The sequence below is a fragment of the Sorex fumeus genome, unplaced genomic scaffold, assembly GCF_029834395.1.
Source record: "Sorex fumeus unplaced genomic scaffold, SorFum_2.1 ptg000037l, whole genome shotgun sequence".
Classification (NCBI taxonomy): domain Eukaryota; kingdom Metazoa; phylum Chordata; class Mammalia; order Eulipotyphla; family Soricidae; genus Sorex; species Sorex fumeus.
In genome coordinates, this window is record NW_026606094.1 from 55,950,470 (window position 1) to 55,965,262 (window position 14,793).

The 14,793-nt window shown below is 35.1% G+C and overlaps 1 protein-coding gene across 3 annotated transcripts in view; it reads right to left on the reverse strand.

The window, feature by feature from the left end:
* The window catches only part of DGKB (diacylglycerol kinase beta), an 808,203-nt gene that overhangs the window by 85,715 nt on the left and 707,695 nt on the right, over window positions 1-14,793 (reverse strand). The window lies entirely within an intron of this gene.

The window sequence follows — 14,793 nt, forward strand, 5'->3', positions numbered from 1 at the left end:
TGTAGATAATTTAGGTTTGAAATGTGAATTAAAATCAAAGTGATAAAGAGAAAGCATGATTTTTAGTATCTATTTATAAAATTAAAGCAATTATACATTTAACTATTTTAATTGGAGTTCTTATTTCTTTTAAGTTTTAGCCTCATGACTATTTTCCATGAAGAAAGATTATAAATTGAGACTGTTAGATCAAATGATAAAGTAAATATTTTGATAATTATCTTATAATGTATACACATATCAATCTGAATCACATAGTTTACCAAATATACATCAGCCAAATTTTCCAGATAATTAGAGCATATCCAATTTTTTTTACTGCTACTACACATATAAATTGAACTATATGTAAAAATATATTAATGCATTAATATATTTTATCATTGGAATCTATGTATAAGATTAATCCTTGAGATTAAGGATTTTGGTGGTTCCTAACATTTACTTGGAAGCAATTTTTTTTAACTTCTAGCTAATAGATATTATTTTTAAATTTTTATTTTAAGATACAAAAGGGGAGTTCCAGAAAGCATAAATAATTTAGAGCATATTCTGGGAAAATTCAGGGTTAGACTACAACTTACTTCAGTCTTGGTTCATTTTAATTTGAACAGATCATTCTTTTTTAATGACCATCATGAATTTCTGTCTAGAAAATATAATTATTGAGGGTCTAAAAATATATATTTACTCTATCCTCATGCTTACCATACTGGAAATTGAAATTTGCTTCATTCTTGGGAGAATTCCCTTTTTGTCAGTAGGTATTCAAATAATCATAGTGTCTAAGTATTTAAGCTTCAAGACCTGTTCCAAATGTATATGCTACTAAAGAATTCTATGAGCAAATAGCCAAAAACAAACCCTATTCAATGCAAATTAAAGGGACAGATAATAGTAAAAGCAATAGAAGTAATTTTTTAAGGTCAACTCACGAACACAAGAGTCATATTTCCACTGAATATATAGAATAATCAAAGCTCCTGAGTTCTTTTTTGATAAAATTGCACAGGAAGGAGGGAAGAGAAGAAAAAAAGAAAGAGAGAGTCAGCAATTTTGTTTATTGTTCAATTCTTTGTGGTATAGTAAATGAAAATGAAAAAGATGCAAATACTAAAGCAATGAAACAAGGGTGTAAAATTACATTGTAAACTATATATGTACATATATTTCACATCTACTTATGCAACATTTATTCATCATTTTATTAAAATAGAAAATTGAGGGGGAACCGTATAGGATGCACACAACCTGAAATGTTAACATTTCTTCTACTCTCTCTCTCTTAAAAGATCACACCTGTCTTCAGAATTCTAAATGATTGTGTGCATCACTAAAAAATCTGAAAATAGTTTAACAAGGTTCAATTGTTGCTATTAGGTATGTCTGCCAAGATTATAATCAATTAAAAGAGCATTTATTATGCCATTGTTTATGCCAAACTAGCTATTTTACAGAGTGGTTTATCCACTCATTCTTTAGGCTCTGAGAAGTCAATTTCAGTGTCAGAGTATTCTGGCTCGAAGACAAAGGTTATTATGCCATTGGGTTTTATGACTCACTAATTCCAGTGACAACAGGGTTATTTGCAACTTATTTTTATTTTATTTTGGAACAACTGATGCCTATTTGCTTTGTAGACCACAGTACAAAAACAGCTGTTGTGCATGCTATTGATTACTTCCTCAATTTAAAATAAATAAAAATAGAGGCTTAAAACACAGAAGGACAAAGACTAAGTTGCTACGGGATATACTGCAGAACAGATTATTCCCACTGCAGCATGACCTAACTTAATGCAGAAAAGTAGTCATATGTATTTCATTATTCTGACATAGTCTAACATTGTTTTAGGGACTTGCACCACATCATTATTTTTGTGAAACCAAATATTCTTATGTCATCTGAGTAGGAATTGTCTGAGAAAATCCCTAGGGCTATGTTGACAAAACTTGTAGACACACACACATACACACATACTATATACACATGAACACGCACAAACTCATATGGACAACACACACAGCATGATACTATAACAATACTATACTTGATGCATCCAAATAATGACCAAGTGGTCCAAAGAGCAAAGAAATTGACTTGCAAACAGTGAATATCAGTAAATGTGAAATTGGCAGATGATTTTGCCCTTTGTGGCATTCATAGAAATCATAAGAGGAAAAGGAAAAGTGACCTTTATGAACAAAAGTATATTCAACCTTTTCCACTTTACAAAGCATAAAAGACTATTTTTCTTTTTCTCTGTAACTTCTGTTACCAGAAAGGAATATGTAGCTTGCATGATTTGTTTTTGCACTTTTCTTTGTGAGTGTTTTAAAAGATTTTCTGCTGGATGTATAGATAGAACAGGGTTAAAGGAATTGCCTTGTGTGGAACCAACCCCAGTTCTATCCCTGCAACACTAGGAGTGATCTCTGAATGTAGAGATAGGAATAAGTCTTAAGTACTGCTGGATGTGGCCCAAACTGCTACTCAAATATTTTCTGCTGAATGATAACAATGGAATAAGAAATACATTTAGAAATATTTATCATACAGTGTACCTTATAAATTTCATTAGGAATGATTAATCGATTCTGAAATTATATATCATTTATGCACCAAAAATCTAATTACATAATACACACATTAAATATATTTAGTATAATAATATTTGAAAGAAAATTTAGATTTCTAGTCTAATTTCTGCATTTTATAAATGAGAACATCATAATGTATATTTTCAAATGTATTAATATATTGAATATTCCATAAAGAAGGGAAAACATTTTATATTACCCAACATAAGTTTAACTATCTTCTGTGAAAATGTAAGGTTAGTAAAATCCCTTTAACTTTAATTATTCTACATTACTTGTTTATAAAAGTATTTCATCATACTGATTTGTACATAGCAGTAATATACGTATACAACATATGTATGTCTCATTAAATTCCTTTATTCTATGTATATATAGATGTGAACACATATATAGCATAAAAAATGCAAGAATGTTATCACTAAGAAGGTTTTTTGAGCTAACTTTGAGGAAATAATAAATGCTTTATCAATAACTATCTATATTTTGTTCAGTGACTATTTCTTATTTTTAAGAAAAAAGTTGCCATATAATTCTCTAAAATTAATTTCAGTGGTGGGGCTGGAACAATAGCACAGCAGGTAGGGCATTTGACGTGCACGCAGCCAACCCAGGTTTGATTTCCAGCATCCCATATGGTCCCCCAAGCACTGCCAGGAGTAATTCCTGAGAACTAAAGCCAGGAGTAACCCCTGTGCATAACTGGGTGTGACCCAAAAAAAAAAATTAATTTCAGTGGGCTGGAGTGATAGCACAGTGGGTAGGGCATTTACCTTGCACATAGACAACCTGGGTTCAATTCCTCTGCCCCTCTCAGAGATCCCGGCAAGCTACTGAGAATATTCCGCCCACATGGCAGAGCCTGGCAAGCTCCTGGTGGTCTATTCGATAAGCCAAAAACAGTAACAAGTCTCACAATGGAAACATTACTGGTGCCCACTAGAGCAAATCAATGAGCAATTGAAGGACAGTGCTACAGTGCTAATTTCAGTGGGATAAACTATAGCATATTAATTCAAAGTCAAGATGGCAAAATAATCCTTACTATTAAAAAGTAAATCTAGAAAATGTATCCTAAAAAGTGTCTGTGACTTAAGTGCTAAATTAAAACTAAAATGTTTATACAAAAGATATAAGGTAATTTAATTTTGTTGTTAATACATTAAACAACCACATAGTAAGAAATAGTTGATAGAAATAAGAGTTGATTTTTCAGAAAGTTCAGTCGTGCTGCACTACTTTTATTTTTCACTTTTTGGACAAAAAATACTCAAGCATTTTTTTCAAGTATGGAGCTTGTTTGTGTTTCTCCTGTATAAAATTCAACTTGAAATTTGCAAGTTTGTACATTTTCGCTTCTCTATGTGAGATCAGCAGTCAGTGCTCCATCTTATAAAACAAAAGCCTAAAAATGAAGAAATCAACAATGCTTTGATTCACAAATAAGTAAAAATTAGGGGTTAACAATAGCAGAGTTCTAGGGCATGCAAACCCAGGTTCAATCCTCAATACCACATATGGTCCTCTGAGTCCACCCCATGCAAAGAGCCAAAAGTAAGTCCCGAGCAATGCTGGCTGTGCCTCCTCTATCCTTCACCCCAATCCCCTCTCAAAGAAAAGGGAAGAGTATAAAAGTAGGAACAAAGAATAAGGGGAACAAAACAAAATTATTAATGAATATGGTAGATATTAAACCAATTATATCAATAATTAACTTGGCTGTCTAGATCCCTAAAGTACTATTTACAAGAAAGAACTTATTAGAGTGGATAAAAAAAAACCCTACAATTGACACACACACACACACACACACATATATTTTACTATATTTGATGCATCCAAATCACATGTGGTCCTTGTACAAAATTTTAAAAACATTTTGTAATTTAACATTTAGGTTTTCTAACATAGGGCATACAACATTGTCAAATTTTCGTGTTTTGTCAGAGTCCTATAAATCCATATGTAGTTCTTTCTTTAGAGTTGGGAAGTTTGCAACTATAATTTATTTGATTATGGTCTCTGCTTATTTCTCTCTTTGTCATCTGGAGTATATAGTAACTGTAAGTTTCTTCTTCTAAGTTAGTCTGACAGTTCTTGTTAAGTTCCTTCATTACTTTTCCCCTTAAGTTTATTTCTTTCTCCTCTTCTACTTCTCATTATCGTAATTCAATCTTCAAATTTACCAATTTGTTCCTCTCTAAGATTAAGCCTGTTTGCTATGATATTAATTAATTATATTATATTAATATAATATTAAATATTATTCTATATTTAAGTTTATTAATTATAGATTTCATCCCATTATCAGTTCTATTTATTATTTTTATCTTCAGTCTCTCTGGTGAAGAATTCCTGCTCTGATAACTCTTTTTTGATATCACCCTGCCTTTCAAAATTTGGTCTAGATTCTCTAACTTCATTAAGCATAGGTATGATACCTCTCCAAATTCTTACATATTATACTCTCAGGTTCTATGACTTTAAGTTTGCTCTCTGGATATTTATAATTCTCTTTAAGATTTACATCTTTTCTAAATGGTTTCCCATTGAAGTTTTATGGTTTTGCATCTAGACTGTCATTTTTCTGTCCCACAAGAATCTTGGAGACTGACAATTGTGATCAAATCTTGCTGTTGGAGTTGGTGGAGAGGCCCACTGCTCTCCTTCCATGACCAGTGCAAAAAGTCTATTTCAGGTCTTGGCCCTCAGGCTTTCATCCCAAACTTTCTACTCCTCAAATCTCCTGGTGAAAGTGTGTGTGTGTGTGTGTGGGGGGGGGGGGGGATGTTGGCATTGGAAGCTTCCCACACTGCCATCAGTTTACTCATCAATATTAATGATATTTGGTCCTAGTGCTTAATTTCTACCAACAACATAGCATTTTTCCACTGTGTTAAGTCATTGATATTAGAGCCAGGGTGCCTACAGGATTTTGTCCTTCCTCACCTCCGTCAGTCAATAATAATAGCTGCTACTACAGGCAAGACAACATTACCCTCTCCTCACTTCTCTAACTATGTCAACCATATTTACCACAATTCTTATTTATAGATGGATGGATCAGTCAGGACATATGCTAATGAGTTCAATCTATGATTTGCAGGTGGTTTCTGATGTGTTTTGGAAAGGACTGCATGCAAACTATTAGACTATGTCCATGACATTACTCAGATTTTAATTTTTACCAAACAAATTTATAGATTAAATGCAATCCCATCAAACATATAAGAGTTTTTTAAATGCACATTGACAAATTGATACTAAATTGTATATAGAGGGGCAAGAGGCTCCAAATAGTTACACAATATTGAAAAAGAATGAAACGAAAACAACTGATACTATCCCACCTTAAGACTTAGTCTAAAGCTAAAACAGTATGACATTAGAGAAATAGAAAACCTAATACATTAGTAGAACAGAACAGAGAGCCCAAAAATAGACCAACTAAGCATAGTTAAATGGATTTGACAAAGGAACAAAGGTATTATAATGGAAGAAAGAAAAACAGTTTTTGAAAATGATGAAACTACAGGATATCCACATGCATAAAAGTGAATCTAGACAGAGACTTTATGCTCTGCAAAAATTAATTCAGAACAGATCACAGATCTCAATTTAGAAGAGAAAACTCTTAAACTCTTAGAATTTAACATCAGAATAAAACTAAATGATCATGGAATGTTGATAACTTCTTAGATCTAACACGAAAGTCAATCCATGAAGAAATATTCACTATCTGAGGTTCATTAAAACTTAAAACTTTTACTTTGCTAAAAATAGTTTCAAGAGAATTGAGAAACACATTTGGATACTAAAAATTTTAAAGGGTATTTAATAAGGATGGTTTCCCCAAATATACACAGAATTCTTAAAGTAAAACATTATGACTTATACTCACCCCACCATTAAGAATATGCAGATTACACATAAGCATATAAATGGATGCTTTATGCATTATATTTTATCAATGAAATGTAGTAAAAATTATAATGACATATCAAAATGAATTTCTTTTAATAACCAAAATCTGCAACACTGGAATTACTAAGTGTTCACAAGAGTATGGAGCAATAGAGACTCTCAGCCCATTACTCATGGGATTACAAAATTTATAGAATGCTGGAAGACATTTTAGCTGTTTATTACAAAACTTAACATACTCAACATGTGATGAGCAATTGTTTTTCTTGGTACTATCCAAAGAATTTGAGGCATTATTTATAAAAAACATGGCCTTAGAAAATTCAACAGCTTTATTCATTCTTGCCAATACTGGGAAGCAAAAAAGGTATCCTTCAGTACCTTTGGTACAATCAGACAATAGGATTTTACTTTAGTGTCAAAGAGGCATGAATTCTTAAATCTTGAAAAGACAAGAAATAATCTAAAGTGAAATTACTAAGTGAAAAAAAATCTGAAAAAAACTTTCTATGATATGATTCCAACAATGACCTTCTGAAAAAGCAAATTTGTGTAGACAATAAAATATATATCAATAGGGGTTGGAGAGATAGTATAGCAGTTAGCGCACTTGTCTTGCACGTGGCCTTCCCCAGCATCCCATTTGATATTACATTGGGGGATACCTATCATCATTATTTCTACACTCACAGAATATGTAATATTAATGTCGAATAATGCAGACTACTAAATTTGGGAGAATTTTGATAGGTACATTGATTATGTGAGATTATTTTATAAAATATACCCTATTGGTTGTGGTATTGATAATGGAAGAGCTTCTTTGGGACTTTATGAAAAATCTCTTTTACTTCTCATTTTGTTGTAAATGTGAGACTTCATTAAAATGTTAAAAATTAAGTCACATCAGAAACTCAAATACATCCATTAGTAAAAAACAGATGTTTAACAGAAGATTGTCTTCAACTAAAATAATTAGATGGAAATGTTGTGAAAGATGCTCCCCTAAGTTTCTAATTTGGCAAATTTACACAATTCAAATTTATTTAATTAATTTTACTAGAAAACATGACTTCTCAAAAACTATTAAACACATTTTTTTCTAAAAGAGTAATGGCAATATGATTTCCTCATTTAGTATGAGGAACTCATTTAGTATGAACATTTAGTATGAGCAACTTATGATTTCCTCATTTAGTATATATATGTATAGGTACACATATATTTGGTGTGTGGGGGGAGTATTGATTGCATTGTGAAAATGGAACCTTGTTTTAAAAAATGGTATATATTTATAAATTCTGTTGTGGTAAAGAAATAATTAATTAAATAGTTATATGTGGTAATGTAGAGTAGAAGAATCCCTCAAATTTTAAGAAAAGTAAATCGATGAATTTGATAAAAAAAATGGAATGGAAGCTATGTTATATAAAAACTGGTACAACCACAGAATAACTATAATATTTTAATGTCTGACACATCTTTGTGATAGCAACATAGGTTGTGTATGTTTTAAACATAGCTTATATTTCAGAATAAACTCGTTATATCTCAAAGCATCTTCACTAGTTCTACATGTTCTTTTTGATGTTCTTTTATTTTTTCAATCCCAATAAAGAACCAACCTCCTCTATGTATTGCAACTCTCATATATACTGTCATATTTTTGTGGAAAATGACTCTTTTCATATATTCCAGCAAATCCAAATAGCACCGGGCATCCTCTACTCCACAAGTGATGTATCCCAAACATGTAGATCTGTTATATACAGACCAAAATACTTCAAATTCACAACTAAATCTTGTCCTAATTTGGAAAGTGAAAAACTTTTTATCAGACAGACTCCTATTAAAGAACACCTGAACTATTTCTTAGATAATAAAACGTACATAATACATGATATGCATTTTGTGATTATTTTACTAACTCAAGGTTTATATTAAGCCTGCAAATTGATATTTGCATCGTTAAAATGAGCTTACTTGTTTGGCAGCTATTAGAATGAGGGGGGTCGAATTGAGTAACAGATCCCAGAGTTTACCTTAAAAGCAAAATTATTTTACAAGCCCAAACCTTTGAATTTCTGAATCCTTGGCACTGCAAGATCTCAACTACACCCAGACCAAGAGAAGAATCTGTTGGCTGCAGTAAAAGAATATTTTGTCCTGGATACACAAAAACAATTCAAGGTTATTATCCATGTTTCCTGTTTAGCATTGATGGTGCAAAAGGGAAGAGTGATTTCTTGAGGTGTCTTGGCTACGGTTGGAAGACAGAGGGCAACACATGAAGAGGACTCAAGACAAGAAAAGGCAGTGTTTATAGAAACAAAACAAAAAAATGCCTTAAGCTATGTGGTGGCAAATAAAGAAGAAAAGTGATATAAAAAGGAAGTAGTGAGGAAATGTTTTTTCAGACACTTCTCCACCCTGGTCTAGTTCGTCAGGACGAGTGAGAATATCTGAAGGCACTCAGTGAATTGCAGTGTGAAAGTCTCTTTCTTTACTTTGGACTTTATAATTTAGCCAAGGGAGGATGTTCATATTTGCTCTTTTGTGCAGCAAGAACTCAAGCCAATGCCCTTTATACTTTTTCATAAACTGAATTCAGACTTTTCTTTCTGATGTCTCTTTTGGACCCAGGCTTATTTTTGCTCCCTGCTCAGAGTTGAAAACTGCCAGGTAAATATTCTTACTTGTTCCTTTTGTTTTCTTAGAAAGTTTGAAAGGATATCATTTTCGAAATTCCATTCCCCTATTCTCCCAGTAGAGGTCCGTTCTGTTAAGTTATGCCATCTTTTTGTTAGGCAATAGCAAAGCAGTAGAGTGTTTGTCTTGTACACTGCCAACCTGGCCTACCTGGGTTCGATTCCTCTGTCCATCTTGGAGAGCCCGGCAAGCTACTGAGAGTATCTTGCTTGCACGGCAAAGCCTGGCAAGCTACCCATGATGTATTTGATATGCCAAACACAAGTCTTACAGTGGTGACATTACTGGGCCTGTTTGAGTAAATCGATGAACACTGAGAGGACAGTGACAGTGACAGTGACAGTGAAAGAGTGACGGTACATAGGATAGCTCTTTGCATACCACACATCAGACCTGGGTTCAATCCCTTGCACCACATGGTCCCCTAAATCCCACCAGGAGTAATCTGTAATAGCAGAGCCAGGAGTACTCGGAGTTCTGAGAACTGCTGGGTGTGGCCCCCAAACAAAACAAAACGAAACGAAACAAAACAAATAAAAAAAAAAAACAGAATATTGTAACTGCATCCCTGAGGTGAGAGTTCTTAAGTAGCTATTCAAATGAATTTGTAACATACTTCTATAAATTTCTAAAGATGCTAATCATAACTCAGAAATATTAATCATAAGCTATCAGAAGGTAATAAAGAGTTTGGTGGTCTTGGATGAAAATTAATGATATAATTAAGAACCAAATATCAAGAAACAGGAACCAGAGTGTAGAGAGAGTGAGTGGGATACAGCCAGGTAGATGAAGAGAAAATAGACCCCACCACTCTTGCTGCTCCATAAAGGGAAGAAGTTGGAAATAAATCTTCTGTTTGTCACTTCTCCTATCAAAATTACACTCAACTGAGCAAAAGTCTGGAGAAGGCAATTTTATCTCACAACCTTAGGTTAAAAGTACACCTATTTTGTATTAAACAAAAAAAAAAATAAAAAAGCCTGGAAGACACAGAACTCCTTGCTCCTCTTACCAGACAAGTAACAGCTTTTTTGAAATATTAATTTTTACCTACATATTTGCCTGCTCTTTCCTCTGAATACAACTGTCCATCATGGATGGTGGAGGGGAGGTAGAGAAACTGGATGAATTTAAATTTCAACATACTATACATATAATAAAGAAATATAAACCTTCTATTCCTCTATTACAATTATGTAAGCCCTGTCATTGCAGAATAAGACATTATAACAGATTCAAAAGGAAATGAAATTTTACACACTATTTTCCAAAGTAAGTATGATTTGCTTAACATAGGTTGTAGGATAACATTGGTTTGTCCTTTCTGCCTTGTCAAAGGGAGCTTAGATTTATTCGGTTATTCCCATCACAGTGCTCCCATTTCTCTGTGTTTACTTGTAACTTCTTTCTTTGCGCTCTGCTGCCCCAACCAGTGAATCACCTTTATCTCCTAATCAGATTCTGTTAACTTGTAAATATTGCTTTTCTCTTCTCCTTAAATCCTTTGCATAGTTAATTCAGAGAAGTCCTTTTTGTATGGACATAGGAAGACAGTTAATGCTATGCTTTTGTAACTTGGGAGTTAATTGACTCTGAATGATATTCACCCCTAGACATATGCTCTCTCTACTTAAGCCTCTGTTGCCCTTACTTCCTAGATCCCCCAAAACAGGGTCCTGATGAGGGACTGGATGGACCAAGAGCAAACTGTAAGCTATCTTGGCATCGAAATGGGCCAGGTCAAAGTGCCAAGATACTTAACAATAAGTTAAGAGCATGTCATGGACAAATTCTGTCATGATCCAAAAAATAACAACTGAATTAGGACCCTGCTAGGGTTAGGAAAGATTAATCTGGCCTGAGCACTGTAGTCTGAGATCTATAGTGAGATGTCCCCAGGAGAGCCACCCTACAAACTCTATGCTTCTCTTACTATGTCCATACAAAATAACTAATATTAAGAAGTAGAATTAAGATGTTAATTAAGTTATTGGAGAAGAAGAGGAGAAAAAACCCTATGTAGTATTTCCCTCCCTTGAGCCTGATCAGCAATCAGGAAAGGCTTTTGATATGTTGACTGTGCTACTAGGGATGGGGTGTGATGTCTATCCACTATGAGGGGAGTTGGGGAAAGACTAGAGAGAGACTAAGGCAGAAAGATGGAGCATGGAGAGACTAGCAAGGGGGACAGAGGGAGAAGAATGTAGAATAAGAATGCGGGAGGAGGGGTGTGGAGAGATAAGAGAGGTGGATGTGAGATGGAGAGCAGAGAGATAAGCAGGAGAGACAGGAGGAGATGGACTGAGCGGCAGTGTGAGACTAGAATGGGGAGCTTAGTGTGACTGGAACAAACGTGTCAGAGAATGGAATAAGCGGCAACTGATCACCAACCAACCTGGTGGCCTCCTTTCCTCCTTTGTTTGCCCATGGCATTGGCCATTCCAAGTGGGGAAGCACCCTAGATCACCAATGCAGCCTTAGGTCTCCTTAGCAGCCCAAAGATTATGCACTGTCTGTAGCACTTCTTCTCCTTGTTCATCGATTTGCTCTAGTGGGACAGTAACGTCTCCATTGTGAGAATTGTTACTGTGTTTGGCATATTGTGTCATGGGAATGTGTCATGGGGAGCTTGCCAGGCTTTGCCTTGCAGGCGAGATACTCTCAGTAGCTCGCCAGGCTCTGTGAGAGGGGTAGAGGAATCAAACCCGGGTCGGCCAGGTCGACCCTGTGCAAGGGAAACGCCCTATAGCTAGCTATGTTATAGCTCCAGGCCGGAGAGAGATTATGCAATAGGTGTCTAATGTTTGAACTCTTAATATCTGTATTGCAAATCACAATGCTCAAAATTAGATAGAGAGTAAGAAAGACTGTGCCTGCCACAGAGGCAGGGAATGTGGTAGGGTGGAGTTGAGGGGTGGGACATTGGGAACAGTGGTGGTGGAAAATGTGCACTGGTGGAGGGATGGGTACTTGAGCATTGTTCGAATGAAATGCAATCATGAAAGTTTGTAACTGTATCTCATGGGGGCTGGAGCGATAGCACAGCGGGTAGGGCGGTCGCCTTACAAGCGGCCAACATGGCCGACCCGAGTTCGATTCCTCCGCCCCTCTCGGAGAGCCTGGCAAGCTCCCGAGAGTATTCGATATGCCAAACACAGTAACAACAAAGTCTCCAATGGAGACGTTACTGGGCCTGCTCGAGCAAATCGACGATCAACGGGAGGGCCTTTACCTTTACCAAATCTCATGGTGATCCAATAAATTTTTTTATTTAAAAAAATATACATTTCAAGAAAAAGAAACTACTTTGTCTTCTTTTAGCAATGTTCCTTCCATCCCGCACCCCCATAAAAGATTTCTCTTCTTGAAAATTGTACAATGATATGTAAAATACTTATAATTTTTCTCAGTAATTTAAATGCCCCAACTACCAAACAAATTGCAAGGAATAAAGATAATATTTTCAAAAATAGTTTTAAGTTAATGGATTGTTTATTGAAATATAAATTTAATAATATGAATTCAAACAGTTAAAATTAGTCTGAAATCCTTACATATTATGCCCTTGGAAATTTGCTTTATATTGATATTTTTCCACTGGCAATAGTAAAATCCCAAGTGACTTAGATAAAATGATGGAGGGGGTGTATTCCCAATCTTATATCATTTCAGTATTCACTTTAAAGCAATGTAATCCTTTTCTGTTTCTGCCCCAACATTTCATAATTATGTCATTTTACAAGAATTGTGTAATTTACATAACCACCTAAATTGTCGTAATTGCTAGAAAGTGCTGAAAAAGCATACGTTATGCATTTCAGATTCATTTCTGCTCTCTGTTTTAAACTCATTTAAAAAAATGCCTTTTGCATAAAAATTCTTTTGGTCAACAAAAAAGTTACTTGGGTTTTATTCTAAAGGAACCCTCTCTTTTGCTTAAGGAAGAAACAGTTTTGCTAGGTGGATGCTGATGTTCCACCTGCTTTCTGTAGGGCCATCGAGGTAAAAAACGCGCCCTTTGATTTTACAGAGGTGAAAACTAAGATCTACAGAGTTCGGCTGATTTGATCTGAGTCACACAGGCCATCTCAACAGCTAAGGGTAGAACTTCTTTTATTGATTCACCATTTTGTTCACTGTCATACTATCATCCTTTGCATTTGCATAGAGGGAAAGGGAAAGAGAAAAGAATGGAATGGTCTCTCCACAGTATTCTCAGCATGCCATTTCCATTATAATTATCTTAACCATCTGTTTTGCAAGAAGCAGACGAAATAATTTGATATTAAAAAAACTAAATTGTCATGCTGGAGAGGGAGGGCAGAGCTTCAGAAATTGAGCCCTGTTTCAGACACAGAGTGGATATAAACTTTATCAGAGATTTCATCACCATCAGTGAAGCCAAATGCCAATATTTGATCAGCCTTTGAGAAACTAGTGACTCTTATACTTTTTAAAAGTTAAATTTTGTAACTTTATAACTATCATTATTGTAGCATATTTTATATGATATTTTCTAAGGTATTATCAGTACACATTTGAAATAAAGCACCACTAAACATTTAAGAACAATTAAAAATGCCAAAGAAAAGCCAGAGTGATAGTATAGAGGGTAGGGTGGTTTTCTTGTACATGGACAACCCTAGATCAATCCCTGACATTCCTTATGGTCACACGAGACCACCAGGAGTAGTCCCTAAGTGCAGACACAGGAATGTGCTCTCATCACCACTGGGTAAGAACCCCAAACAAACAAACAAACAAGCAGAAAAAGAACATGTGATTTTTAAAAAGGCTTTAAAAATGCCAACTATTTTTCATCTAGCTTTGCTTCAATTTTCTTCTCTAGAAAAGTAATCTGTTTTGTCATATTTAAAGGATACTGTATTAATGTTTACCTTGCTGAAGCTAATCTGACTGTAGAGCTATAAATTTTTGTGACAACAGATTCAGAATGCACAAATAGCAAACCACAGTTCTTAAGGGTTTACCTCTTGCATATGTACATATACACAAGCAAACCCTACATATAGAAAACCTATGAAATTCATCACTGTATTACTATGCCACTGTCATCCCATTGATCTTCAAATTATTCGAGTAGGCACCAGTAATGTCTCTATTCCTCCCCGCCCTGAGATTTTAGCAACCTCTTCTTACTCGTCTTTTCCCAACAATTGGAGGCTCTTTCAGGATCAGGGGAATGAGACCTGTTGTCTTTACTGTATTTGGCATATTTAATATGCCACAAGGAGCTTGACAGATCTTCCTGCGCAGGCGGGATACTCTTGGTAGATTGCTGGGTTCTCTGAGAGGCATATATTTATATATTTTTCTCTATGGTTTTGTTGCCTACTGCCTGAACCGGATCAGATATGGTGTAGTCGCAGCTGCGCAGTTCGGAAAGTGGTCTGGAGTATGGCGGTGGTTTGGTAGTGGAGGTTGGCTGCCGGGGCTGGGTCCCTTGGGGTGGGGAGGGCTCTCACCAGTCCCACGGCCTGGCCACCCTCCAGAACTCAGGATGCTCTTCTCAGACAGTAGTATAAAATTATGCTCC